Source organism: Dioscorea cayenensis, chromosome 9 (assembly GCF_009730915.1).
Source record: "Dioscorea cayenensis subsp. rotundata cultivar TDr96_F1 chromosome 9, TDr96_F1_v2_PseudoChromosome.rev07_lg8_w22 25.fasta, whole genome shotgun sequence".
NCBI lineage: Eukaryota > Viridiplantae > Streptophyta > Magnoliopsida > Dioscoreales > Dioscoreaceae > Dioscorea > Dioscorea cayenensis.
In genome coordinates, this window is record NC_052479.1 from 8,665,610 (window position 1) to 8,677,865 (window position 12,256).

Sequence of the window (12,256 nt, forward strand, 5' to 3'; positions counted from 1 at the left end):
CTCCATATATTCAAGTTAGCACAATGATTTGGAGGGGCATAAAGGTAGTCACATTCGAGTATCTCGGCTTGTGCATTAATAGCAAGATCTTCACCGATGAAGCCGTTGTTGAAGAAGCAAAGCGACCTATGATGTAAATGTGTGCTCGTTTACGTTACTCGATGAAAACATGGATTCGGGAGTGTTTTAGGGCGGTACTGTAGCATAGTACTGTAGCAAACACTATAGCAATCTATTGAAACAGGTACTATTCACAGCCGGCCGAAAAAGAGAATTCGAGAGAATCCACACAGGCGTGTGGAAATTCCACACGGGCCATGTGAAAAATCCATAGGGGCGTGTGGAAATTCCACACGGGCCGTGTGGAGAATCCATAGGGGCGTGTGGATGCCCGATTTTAGCCCTATTTAAGGCCGATTTCAGCCCCAATTTCAACATTCTTTTCTCCATCTTTCCCCTAACTTAAGAGAGGGAGGTAGCTAGGGTTTGGAGAGGTATTAGCTAGCGATTGGGAGAGGTTCTATGGCTCTGACATTGCTTTCCATTTGGAAGAAGGTTAGTGAGAGAGCTTTCATCGGCACCAATCCGGTGAGGGGTATCCTAGGCGGGACAAAGGAACCCTTGGACGAGTAGAGGCTTCTCCACAAGACTATCATCACAACTACCGAAGGGGTTTCTATGAATTACTAGTTTTTACATTCGATTTTATTGATTGTAACTAGCTCCATGGAGAGCTAACCCCCTAGTGGGTACTTGGATGTGTGAACCCTAGGATGTATTTGTTTCATTAAACCTTGTTATTATGCTTTCATTAATTGATGTTTTATTTGAGTTCCAAACTTCAATGATTGATTGATTGAATGCTCCCTTAGAGTGACACTAGGGTTGAGAGTTCACCTTGGTAACCCTTGTGAGTAAGTGACACACCACAATAGTAAGACAAAGCTAGATTGGAGAGGGTTAAGAGGGTGAGTCAAGAGTTAGCGGAGCGTCCCCATTCCCCTCTGGTGTGATTCATCCTACCTCCTTTTCCTCAAGTTCTTTGCGGTCATAGTAGAGTGAATGGGCTAAGGGATGACCTTCCACTGGGGCTTAGTTGTAGAGGCAACGAAGTGAAGTGTTGAAGTGATTTTAGCACCTAGGGCTTAATTGTGACTAGGGACCTTTCACCTAGACCAAAGGGTTAGGTCTACATCTAGGAAGAGGATTTATCACTTGGAATCCATAGAACTCATTGTGATTCTATATGAGTACGAGGTTGAGAGATTTTTCAATTTCTCCTCTGGGACATGTATAGAGTTAGGCATGGTTGACCTTAGATTTGGGATCATGTATTGAAGGATCTCCATGACTCATTAGAGGGTTTTTGCACTTGAAACGATTGTCCTAAATGGATCAATATCCGGGTACCCCATTTATATCGATTGCCTTATCTCCCCTTTACTTGTGCTTTCTCTCTTGTCTCTTTCACTTTTGTTTACATTACATCTTGTTACACAACTATTATTCACTTTTCACTTAGTTAAGAAACAATTCAAGTATTTTTATTCCCTACTCCCTGTGGATACAATACCCACTCATCTGGGATTTATTACTTCGATAAACCTGTGCACTTGCGGGACATATGCAAGGGGCGTTGTCAATGTGCTATCCCTCCACGGTCATTTTGAAGCCACGTGCTGCATCGGCATTCCTATAAGATGAGACGTGCACAAGATTAAACCAAGAATACCATGGAAGCAATGTTCATCATAGTGAGGTATGAAATAGATGAAAAGAGCTACAGTAAACCCCAAAAAAGTTTTGTAAGAGCTTCCCTTGCGTAAGGAGCCTAAAAAGTTTTACAAAGCTTGAAGAAATGCTCCATAATTCACATAAAGTACAATCAAACAATTATTCACAAGATTTTCATCCCAAACATTTGAGAAAATAAAAGAAAAGAACAAGATATAAACACATCTTGAGTGTGGGTTTGTGATGATGGCCTAGAGAAAGGATGGCCACAAAGATGACAAAACTCCTAAAAGATCACACAAATCCAGTTGCTAGGAAAGGGAGAGGGTTTTAGAGCATGAAAAATGAGAGAAAATGATGAAGAAATGAGAAGAAACAGTGGAGAAATGGAGGAGAACCAAGGAAAGAGAAGAGGGAATAGTAGAGAGAGAAAAGGTCTTAGGATTTTAGATGACGGCCCCCGTGAACTTTTCTGAATGGCTAATGGGCAAGCTTTACTTGCATAAGCTTGCCCATACACTTATCTGGATGGTTCATAGGTGCTTAAATGCTCAATAAATGGGCCATTTCCAGAACTTCAAGATTTCCTTCAATAGCAACCTTAAAACCAACTAAAACTAGGCCATTTTCACAACAAAAAGAATCAAGAACTCAACTCCAAATCACAAAAACAAATAATAGCTTAAAAGAATCCATACCATGCATAAAATAACAAAAAGAACAAGGAGAAAAACATGATGAACAAAAACATAAGAACAATGAAGAAAAACACAAATACAACTATCCAAACCAACAAAAAAATATTAAAAAAAGAGAGTACGGCGAATTCAAAAGCTTGGGTTGCCTCCCAAGAAGTGCTTGTTTAGCATTATTAGCTCGATGTACCTTTGTTCTTACCTTATGGTGGGTCAAATGAAAGGGGGTCACCTCTGGTTTTCTTGAACACATTACCACAAGGGAAGTTCATTGAGAGGCATGAGAAAATTTTGAATTCACCTTGATCATTGAAGTACAATGGATCTATCTCTCTTTTTTGGCGATAAGGTGAGACTCATGCCCTTCATAAGTTTTTGTCATTCACCTTGCGCCACACTTTCTTCAATTTTCTTTTTTTTCTTTCCACTTGGTGTTAGGTTTTTCACTTGGTAAGCTACCCGAAGGGACGTTCAAAATTTGCCTTAGCAAGTTGCTAGACTTGGTTTTCAAGAGATTGAATGAAAGCTTGGACATTTCTCAACATCTGTACCAAATTTGTCAAGCTGAGTGTTCACGTTTCAAAATTTTGCTTCTGTGTTGAGCATGAACATTGCTAGAATGTCTTCTGTGGTTTACTTCCTCTCTTATTGTGGAGGAAGCTGATATTGAGTGCCCTGCGGCGGTGGAGGTCTTTATTGCTACTGGCCCTTTCCATGAAAGATTCGGGTGGTTCTTCCACACCGGATTATATATATTGCCATAAGGGTTCCGAGGCCTCTTGATCCTCCACTGACATAGTCCACTATCTCTACTGGGGCTACAAAAGCAACTAAAATGGGTCATTGTGTAGTTGCATGGCCAGCAGAACTATGTTTCACATGATAAGACCGCTCTAGAATTTGAGCTCGATCCTATCATAAACTAATCAAACCTTTTAGTCAACCCTTCAACTTTCGTGGCTAGCGCAGTGTTGTCATTCACTTCATAAATGCCCACTACCCGTGGTGGTTTCTATCGCGTACTCTAATGGTATTTATTGCTCTTTATGTCCTCAATCAGTTTTTCAGCATCCTCAGGGTATTTGTTACTCAAAAAAACCCCTACAGTAGCGTCGATGAGCTATCTGGTTGCATAATTCAGTCCATTGTATAACATTTGTACTCTCATCCATAAGGAGGAACCATGATGGGGACATTTGCGTAGGAGACCCTTGAATCTTTCATGTGCCTTAAAGAGTGTGTCGGGGTCTCCCTACCTGAAAGCTGAAATCTCTTGCCTCAGGCTAGCAGCCTTGCTTGGCAGGAAATACCTTACAAAGGAATTTTTCTACCATCTCTTTCCATGTAGTGATGGATCCAAGAGCTAGAAAAGCTAGCTATCTATAAGCTGCTCTTCTCAGACTAAATGGGAACAATCTCAACCTAATTTTATCATCTGAAACTGAATTAATCTTAAAAGTAGAGTAGATTTGAAGGTAACGGGACAAGTGAGCATGAGGGTCTTCATCGGCTAAACCATCAAACTTTACTGAGTTCTTGATCATCCCTATTGTACTAGCCTTGATCTCAAAGTTGTTTGTCAGTACAGTGGGAGCCTGAACACTAAATTTATACCAAGTGAACTGCGGCTTCTCATAATCAGACAAGGTTCTTCTAGGTTCAGCCATGATTAATGGTTCGCTCTGTTCAATTTGCACTTCCTACTGCCCTGAACTCTCTGCCCCTTCTCTTAGCCTTTGATGCAAGGTCCTTTCTATCTCACTATCTTGCTCTAGCAGATTAGTGTGCTTAGCTATTGTTATATGAGGGATACCTTGCACAAGTGACAACCAAAAATTAAAAATTGAACAAGAAGCTACCCTTACTTTATCTTCACTTGTTGTCTAACCTACAACTCAAGTGAAAGTGTTATAAATACTAAAACAGGACAAAAAGATTAAGAAAAGAAACTAAAGACTGAGGCTAAAGAGTATGAAATCAAAGGAAAGTGTGGTCACAGATGCAGATTCCCTTAGGGCAACTTGTGCGAGAAGAATGCTAGGGTTACAAGACAGAGGTGGTTATCTGGACAAGAGATTCCTAAAGTAGGTGATCCCAAATGCCTCTATGATTACCCCTAATCTCATACGAGTATTAGCTTAGAATTTTTTCCGGATAAATCCTCCTATGATTGCATTAAAACTAGAGAATTCTCTATTTATGGTCAAACACACATCTAGGTTCATCCCTAACGGTCGGACGGGTACAAACTACCCGAATCTCTCGGCGTAACTATACATGAATCCCTTTCAAGCTAAGTGAGTCTAGTACAAGGGTGCATCCCACGCATCCTTGTACAACCTAAAAATTAAAATACAGAGTTCTCATGCAAATCAATACATCAAATAACACCAAGCCTGAACCACAAACACAAAAAATGCACTGAAAGTAAACAAAGCATTCATACAAGCATGTTCACCCTAAGGTTCACCGACATCCTATGACCTTGGGGTTTTAGCCTTCCATACAAACAAATAAAATGTTCAACACAATGAAAGCAACCAAAACAAGTATAACAAAAGCTCCCTCAAAAGTTAGAAGCCGAATGACGCTTAGGATCAAGCGGAAGGCTTCCACTAACGCCGTTCTAAGGGTGGCTTCCCTCGTCGTCTCCAAGTTCCTATGAGATGGTTAAGGGTAGATCTTGCCGGAATATACATTTTTTGTCGATTTCCACCTAGGAGATACCCTCAATTATCCTCCTCTACCTTGGATTAAGAAATGGTGATGAAGATCTCAAGGAGAGAGATGAATGCCCCCCTTCACAATGCCCTAAAAACTTCTTTAAAAACCCCTCTAGGGTATGTTCATAATCTGGTTCACGGGCATAACATGGCACGTGAGATCCTCCGTGATTCTATTGATTTTTTTTGTAAGTTGCTACATTAAAACTGCTAGAGTACCGGGCTCTAAAACACCGTTTTCAATGCCGATTTCTTCCTGAATTGCATTGTTGAGCTCGCCTAGGTTTCTTTGATGCTTGTGACACAAATGAAACCAATTAAACCATAAAGGTGCATCAATTCATCCAAATACACATAAATAGTCACAAACATATATGTACAAAATACATACATTTAGACGTTTATCAGGGGGTCATGAAGGAAAAATGCACTAAAAGTTTTAGAGGGTGAAGGTTCTTCCCTTAATGCATATGATTTCAAGCAATGCCCATTATATTTGAAGGTCTCCTTTGTGCGATGAGAGATTTTAATTGTACAATGAAGGGATATCTGAGTGACCATGTAAGGTCCAGACTATCGAGACTTGAGTTTTCTGGGAAAGAGCTTCAGCCTCGAGTTGAACAAAAGAACTTGCTCTCCAATTTAAAATTGCTCGTCTTTTCTTTATGTGGTTATCATGAGTCCCTTTTGCTTTTGCCTTGTACAGTAATGCATTCTCATAAGCATTCTGTCTATGTTCCTCTAACTCATTCAGTAAGAATTTTCAGTTCTGATGTGTGTCCTCCATGTCAAAATTCAATAGTTTAATAGCTCAGTAAGCTTGATGCTCTAACTCGATGGGTAGATGACAAGCCTTGCCATAAACTAACCTATAAGGTCTGTGTCATGTGGAGGTTTTGTAAGTTGTTTTGTAAGCCTAGAGGGCGTCATCTAATCATTCTAACCAGTTACGCCTGTTATGATGTATGATCTTTTTGAAAATCCTTTTTAATTTTCTATTTGTAACTTCAACCTAACCACTGGTTTGGGGATGGTAAGCAATGGCAATGCGATGGTGGACACCATATTTTCTCATCATCTTTTGAAACTGAGTGTTACAGAAGTGTGTTCCTCGATCACTAATGATTGCCCTTGGGGTACCAAATCATGAAAGCAGCTTTTTCACGAATTTAACTACTACTCTCGCATCATTTGAGGGGAGGACTTGTGCTTCCACCCATTTGGAAACATACTCAACTATCACGAACACATATTTGTTTCTATTTGAATTTGGGAATGGTCCCATGAAATCTATTCCCCAAATATCGAATACTTCACACTGCTGGATAGAAGATTTTTCCATTTCATCAAGTTTGGATAGATTTCTACTTCTTTGACACTGATCACAGGTTCTAACAAATTTCTGGGCATCCATGAAAAGCATCACCCAGAAAAACCAGCCTCGAGAACATTCTCGGCTATACGATTAGCGCTAAAGTGACCCCCCACTATCCCTGAATAGCACCACGTCGCATGACTAGGTCAGCACAAATTTTATATAGAAACAAATCCACCCAAAAATAATGCTTAACGTCAGACAAAAAAATTTCTTTCATTGTTGGTAAGATAAATGTGAGTGGATGACTTGACCTACAATGTAGTTCGCGTAGTCAGCAAACAAAGGGCATTCGTTATCTTGGGCACTCATGTCTCAAACCAAGTAAAGGTGTTCCTCGGGAAAAATGTCGCTAATTGCTTTGTGCTCATTTGTCGTATTCTTCTATATTCTCAAGACCAGACAAGTGGTTTGCTACCACATTCACCGAGCTCTTCTTATCTCCAATTTCTAAATCAAACTCTTGCAAAAGAAGAATCCATCGAATTAACCGTGGCTTGGCATCAGACTTGATAAGGAGGTATCTAATTGTTGTGTGATCAGTGTACACTACAACCTTGAATAGCACTAAGAATGATCGAAATTTATCAAAAGTATAGACAATGGCCAACAACTCTTTCTCTGTAGTAGTGTAATTTTCTTGAGCAGGAGTTAGAGTCTTGCTTGCATAGTAGATTGGATGGAATTGCATGTCGTGTCATTGCCCCAATACTACCCCAACTGCCCAATCACTAGCATCGCACATGAGTTCAAAGGGCGAATCCCACTCAGGAGTTTTCACGATGGGTGCCTGAACTAACCTCTCTCTCAGTAAATGGAAAGCCATGAGGCATTTATGGTCAAAGTTGAAGGATGTATCCTTCTCCAAAAGTTTTATCATGGCCTTAGAGATTTTATAGAAGTCTTTGATAAATCTTCAATAAAATCTAACATGGCCAAGAAAACTTCTAACATCTTTTGTGAAGGACGGAGGAGGAAGTTTCTCGATTGTTTCAAGTTTGGCTTTGTCCAGTTCGATCCCATCACCAGAAATCTTGTGCCCCAACACTATGCCTTCTCTTATCATGAAATGACATTTTTTCCAATTTAGCACCAAATATGTTTCCTCACATCTTGAAAGAACCCACTGCAAATTATGCAAACAACCCTAGAAGGAGTCCCCCAAAAACTGAGAAATCATCCATGAAAACTTCCATAATATCTACGATGAAGTCATCAAATATGAACATCATGCATCCCTGAAATGTCACTAGTGCGTTGTACAGTCCAAAAGGTATCCTCCTGTGGGCAAATGTGCCATATGGGCAAGTGGAGGTGGTCTTTTCCTGATCCTCGGGCGCCACCGAGATTTGTAGGAATCCATACATCCCATCGAGAAAACAATAATACATGTGTCTAAATAACGGTTCCAACATTTGATCAATAAAGGACAAAGGGAAATGATCCTTACGTGTGGCGTCATTCAGCTCCAATAATCAATACAAACTCGCCATCCAGTTATTGTAAAGTTGGAATCAATTCGTTGTGTTCATTGGAGATCACCGTCATTCCTATCTTCTTGGGTACCACCTGAATTGGACTAACCCAAGGGCTATCTGAAATCAGATAGATTATCCCGACATCTAACAGTTTCTTCACCTACTTCTTAATAACTTCCATCATGTTGGGGTTCAATCTCCTTTGGGGTTACATCTTCAGCTTGATGCTATCCTCCATTACAGATTTATGTGTGCAAAAGGATGGACTAATTCCCTTGATGTTAGAAATACTCCAAGCGATAGCTTTCTTATGCTTGCGGTTCAGGGCTACTAATTGCTCTTTTTGGCTAGCGTCAAGTGTGGAGGATATTATAACTAGTATTTTGGAGTTTCCTCTAGAAGGGTATATTCCAAGTGTGATGGCAACTCCTTGAGCTCAACACCTACATGAGTAGATGATGAAGGTTCAAAAGCTACACTAAAAACACCACCTCCCTGAATGTTGACACCCCCATGCATTGTGTCCTGTATTTCCCTTCCCTCATGGGTGGTATCTTCATCCATAAATCTGTTGTTGTCATCATCATAGGGTGTATCACTACCCAATCCAACTAAAACTAACATTGCCTACCTTGTATTCATCTCTCGTTCCTCATCTTCCTTGCAGGTATCTACTCTATACTCATGAAATGATTCCACAGTACTGTCTGTTCATGAAATTCTGGTATTAGTTCTGTTAGGCTATATTCCTCGCTGGGAGAACAAGTATCCTCATCCCAATAGGGGGTGAAATGAGAGTGGCTCCTCAGAGTAGTAATTAGTTCTTTCCATGATGACCCTGAAATCAAAAATCGAAGAGACAAAATAAGAATGGATGGGGAAAGCAAGAGAACAGAGTATTCACAAGAAAATAAATACATGAAGATCCCTCGAGTGAAACTTAAAACAAAAAGAAAAGGAAGAAGAAAAATCAAACCAAATCAAAAGAGAAATTCACAGATATAAACAATACAAACCAACTAGATCACCAAAATCCCCCTTTTACAGACGTCTAGACTTCTCCCTTTCACAAAATCTCCTCAAATATACTTCAAGAGCTCCATGGAATGGGAAACTCCACTTCTCCAGTGTCTCTAACTCACCCTTGGCCTCCTTAGCTTGAGTGGTGATGGTTGATCATCATTCCCTTGAAAATTCCCCCATTAGAGAAGAAAACTCCCGAACAAAAGATGCAAAGAAACCCTAAATCTGGGTATTAAAAAGGACTTTTAAGGCTCGACACAGTCTAGCACAATCGTGCTCAGACCATACTCTTCTTGAAGCTTCTAAGTGAAAAGGGCTTAGTGTCATCTAGAGGAAATCATGGGGAGAGCACGATCGTGCTCCCCCGTGCTCAGCTTGAGCACGCCCATGAAAGGAACACGCAGACCATATTTCCCATGAAAGTATAGGGTACTCCTATCCCGAAGTAATCACGAGGAGATAGCACCCCTGTGATTTGCCCGTGTTCTCATTGACAACCAGAGAAGTCTCAAACAAAGAAAACCATGGGGAGATAGCACGCCCGTGCTCTGCCCGTGCTTGCATTGAACACTTAGAAGAATTGTCTTCTTTGGTTGGTTTTGTCCCTGATTTCACTCTATATGTGTTACAAGCCCTAAAAACCTGCAACATAGACAAACATACCCAAAATAGCATCATTCATAGACAAAATGCGTTAAAAGACAAGCTAAAGAGTGTATTGGAGATATACAAAATATGACAAAAAATGCACTCATCACATAAATAGAAACCGGGTGTTCATAATAACAATGTGATACCCCATTCAGAGATAAAGTTTAGCTACGAAAATACACAACATTTAATACATCATGAATCACATAAAATAACTTAACATAGAGATCATCTAAAACCATAAACAATTTAACGAAAATAGTACCACTCATAAGAGGATTAGAAAACTTGCACATAAAATCCTAGTGAAATATCCTTGAACATATATAGAAGGAAAGATAAATATAATCAATTGCAAGAACATAGTGATAAATAGTCCCACACCATGAAACCTTTATGGTGGACCTGCATTCATAAATAAAAGTTTCATTGGTAAACAATATAATTGATTCAAAATATGAATGAAATTAACAGATATTTCAACAAAAAAAACATTTGTCATACTTAATGTGCATAAAGTCATGTAATGACCTTTATTTCACATCTACTACAAGTCCTTTTCCTCTTGGCTAATAATTGAAGATTGATTCCACACTTAATCCTTGTATTCACTCTTGGATGCCCTTTGCTCTAGATATGGTTTGGATCAAGAATACTAATGTGTGACCCGCAAACATGATCCTCATCTAAGAAGGTAGACATAGAAGAGGTACCAATAATCTCTTGACTTTCCTCAATTTTCTTCATTAATCATTTTATAGACATCATTTAGCTTAAGCATAATTTTCTCATACATTTCAAGAGATGGTATAAACTTTGTAATTCCAAAACACATATTTTGTGCACTTCATTTCATCAAGGATGTAAAGGTATTGTTGTCCATCTTAACCATCATAATACTTGACCTACATATATCTTGCATCCATAGTCAAACAACATAGAATATACATTTTATTGCAATATTTGCAAGATCTTTTTTTATATATTTTCAACAGATAGAAACACAACACAGCCTCTCTCTCTCTCTCTCAAGCTTTTTACAATAGCATGTAGCGAATGGGTATCCATCTTCACTATAATCTCTACTAAATACAACAACTTGATTGCAAATTGTATATTTAGCATGATCAGATCGATCTCAAATGTGATCGGTAAGTGTATTATCTCTCTCTCACACTTTTCTGGAAAGATATTAAATGCAACTCTTGTATACACTTCTCCTACATGTCTCTTAATTGGATGACTTGTGTGAAATTTAGCCATAGAGTTCAAATTCTTGAAGTCTTCATTGTTTATATCATTTTGTCAAATGGACATACCATATCATACTGCATAATGAACCCATCCAATGGAGTTTAAATATTAACAAAGCCATCAAAAAATGAGTTGATACTTTCAATGGGTTATATAGAGGCCATTCAGGTTGTGAATATATCTTTCCAATATAGATAAACCCATTTGTGTTGAATTTCATACATCTTACTCAACCAGTGTTTATCATTAATGTTGTATGTTGCTTTAAGTTCACCCATCTATTCTCATATGCTTCAATGGATTTACTATATGATGCAACCAGTTGTTGTAGTCTTTCATAAAAGCTCTTGATGTGCCAAAAGCAAAGTAATGACAAAATTTTGGAAAAACTTTTGCAATAGCCGTCCCTATAGCAAGTTTTGATTTGTAGTAATAGTTTCTGGATCTTTCCCTGGCATACATTTTAACCATGTTTGAAATACCTATAAAAAAACTTTCCTATGTTACATCAATGGTTATAGCACAATTATATAAAATAGATGTTGACTCCAACAAAAGGAGCAAGGGAAAAACAAACTTTATTAGTTTGATAAGTAGTGTCAAAAACAACATCTCCAAATTCTAAATATACCAGTCTAGATATTCCATCTACCAAAAAAAAATGCATCTAGTCTGACCAAACTCATAAAGCTCCATATCAAAGAATAAAAAATCATCATTAAGTTTTTTCTCATTGAAAAACTTAACAATAGCCATGCATTCTTGCCCAATATTGTTGGTTTCGAACTCCCCTTAAATGATTTGAACAGTTATCTTGGATAATTACTACAAATCCAATATTGAATGAAATTGTTTCATTCAATATTCGACACATTTGGCTCGGTCCCACTCTTCTCTTATGTAATGTCTCCATCAAACTTCTACATGTCTAACTAAATATGATGGTGATACCACATTTTCATCACTTTAGAGAATATACATAGTAAATGATGGTTATGTACATCTTCAAAGGTTTTTATGGTCCATAGTCTACTCTTCATTTTTGACACTACCATCCAAGCTTGGCAATTTGTTATTGTATCTCTACGTCTTTAAATAGTTTTCCCATTTGCCTTTTGTATGGAATACACTTAGTTCTTTCTCTATACAAACAAAGTGTTGACAATTAATTAATTTAGAACAAGACAAACAATAGACATGACCTCTTCTTACCCCAAAGCCTCAAGACTTTTCATAATCCAAGAATATAGAAATGCTTTATCTTCATCCTAGAAACTCTATACCAATAAATGGAAACTTTTTCAATTCCAGTTCAACTCGAGA

At 38.5% G+C, this 12,256-nt stretch overlaps 1 non-coding gene across 1 annotated transcript; it reads left to right on the forward strand.

Annotated features, from left to right (window-relative positions):
* The first annotated feature begins 3,608 nt into the window (after nucleotides 1-3,608).
* LOC120269844 lies at nucleotides 3,609-3,714 on the forward strand. The gene has a single exon (XR_005539476.1). It is a non-coding gene; the product is annotated as a small nucleolar RNA R71 (small nucleolar RNA).
* Nucleotides 3,715-12,256: the final 8,542 nt, after the last annotated feature.